Source organism: Oratosquilla oratoria, chromosome 5 (genome assembly GCF_046742065.1).
Source record: "Oratosquilla oratoria isolate Oo_2021 chromosome 5, ASM4674206v1, whole genome shotgun sequence".
NCBI lineage: Eukaryota > Metazoa > Arthropoda > Malacostraca > Stomatopoda > Squillidae > Oratosquilla > Oratosquilla oratoria.
Window position 1 is genome coordinate 66,194,414 of NC_134781.1, and position 2,500 is coordinate 66,196,913.

The window sequence follows — 2,500 nt, forward strand, 5'->3', positions numbered from 1 at the left end:
GGAGATGTAAACTATATTTTTTCATTGGAACACTAAACTCAAGATCTTCTATTGCCACCAGTCTTGTATGCGTTTCTTTCAGATTTTTTTTTTCTTACTTTTTATTACTTTGTATATTCCTTTCATGGGAAGACTATACCAGATATACTCTTTTGCCCTCAGTCTGGTAACTGTCTTGAATGAAATCATCTGACATGGTGAGAATAGAAAGTACAAGAACGATTGCTTCCGTCAACGGATTAAAGGAACATTAATATTTTTGTTAGTTTTAGTCTGACGATTTTTTTTTTTTTTTTTTTTTTTTTTGCATTGTCCCGACAAAACATTGTGTAGCACTTTTCGTTTAGTTGTTCTCAGGCAATTTATTCAGTTCCTGGTAATGCCTTTTTACTGACTATATATATATATATATATATATATATATATAATATATATATATATATGTGTATATATATATATATACACACACACACACACTTGGATGGGGTTACCGATAGTCGATTTTATTTGGCTTTGGCCTATGTAACTCGTATCTCTTCTTTGGTAGAACTATTTCTTATTGTAACTTGTCACCACATTTGACTTAGTTGTTGGCGAAACCTCTTTCTTGCTAAGTGGAGTACCGTTGAGATGATGATAATAACGGAAGCAAATCATATATGAAAAAGTGGCACCCGGTACGAAAGATATCGTTTCAGGAACATCACACAAATTGACAGACTGACGTTAACCAAAACACAATGCAAAGTGCCCTCCAATGAGGAAGTGACGCGAGAAGACACTTCGCTGTGACCCTAATCACCACTTGGCCCTGTGCACCAGAAGTGTCAGGGCAAATATTAGACACTGGTAGCTTTTGGAATCGACCTAGGGTCTACAAAGTGCGAGACGAGGCTGAAGCCAATGCACCACGGCGGCTTGACTACCAATAGAAGTCTTTTCAGCCTTTAGTCACGTTTTTCGCTTTGTGCTTTGGTGCACGCGCTAATACACAAAAAAGTATCTTTACTTTTGTGTTCATAGAGACTCCTGTGGTTGAACTGATATAGTGCGGACGGGGAGACTATGCCTGCCTTCTAATCCAAGTTCGAACCCCACCTTCACTGCATTACTTGAAGAGAAGAAGCAAGTGTTTTTTTTTCTTCTTCTTCTTCAGAAGCTATGAAAAACTGGCGCACCGTTGCACTCCAATAGAACTTTTTCTAAAGCCGTAAGATAATTTACCTTTTGTGTTTAGTGAAGGCTTCATCGTAAACGTACATTGCCATAGTTCAATGGATGATCTTCTGGAGGTTCAAAGAACATTATTTTGACTCTTAGCTAGGATATTGATTGTATGGTATTACACACACAAAGACACACAAATACAAAGACAGACACACACACACACACACACACACACACACACACACACACACACACACACACACACACACACACACACACACACACACACACACACACACACACACACAACAGATAAACATAAATAAAATGGTCGGAGAAACATACAATTTGTTGAGATCAATAAAGGTGGCCTTTGAATACCTGGATAAGGAAACGATTAAAAGAATATTACAAACACTGGTAAGGCCAAAACTGGAATATGCAGCGCTGATATGGTCACCCATAAAAAAAAAAAAAAATATATATATATATATATATATGCAAGGTTGACCACGAAGAAAAACTATTAAAGCAGAGCGCTTCGTGTATTCACATCTTCATATATATATGTATTATTTGCACTGAAGATGTGAATACACGAAAGCGCTCTGCTTTAGTAGTTTTTCTTCGTGGTCAACCTTGCATTTTCAAGAACACACACTTCCAGTGTTTTTTCTGCATATATATATATATATATATATATATATATAATATATATATATATATATATATATATTATATATATATATATATATATATATATATATATTATATATAATATATATTATATATATATATATATATGGATTCGTGTATACATATATATATATATATATATATATGTATATATATATATATATATATATATATATATACAGTATATACATGTGTGTATATATATATGTATATAATGTATATATATATATATATATATATATAAGTATATGTATATATGTATACATATATAAGTATATGTATATATGTATACATATATAAATACATATATATATATAAAATATATATTTATAGATATATATATATATATATATATATATATATATATATATATATATATATATATATATATATATATATATATATAAGAAAATTATAAAAAATACAAAGAGCAACGACAAAGATGGCCCCAACACTTTCAAACCTGACATATGAACAAAGACTGGCCGAACTGGAATTGCCGACCCTGGAACAAAGAAGAGAACGAGTGGATCTACTAACCATCTACAGAATTATGAAAGGAAAAGAACGCCTTGATAGAGAGGACTTGTTAAAGTGGGACAGAGGAAAACAAGAGGACATGCAATGAAACTCAAAA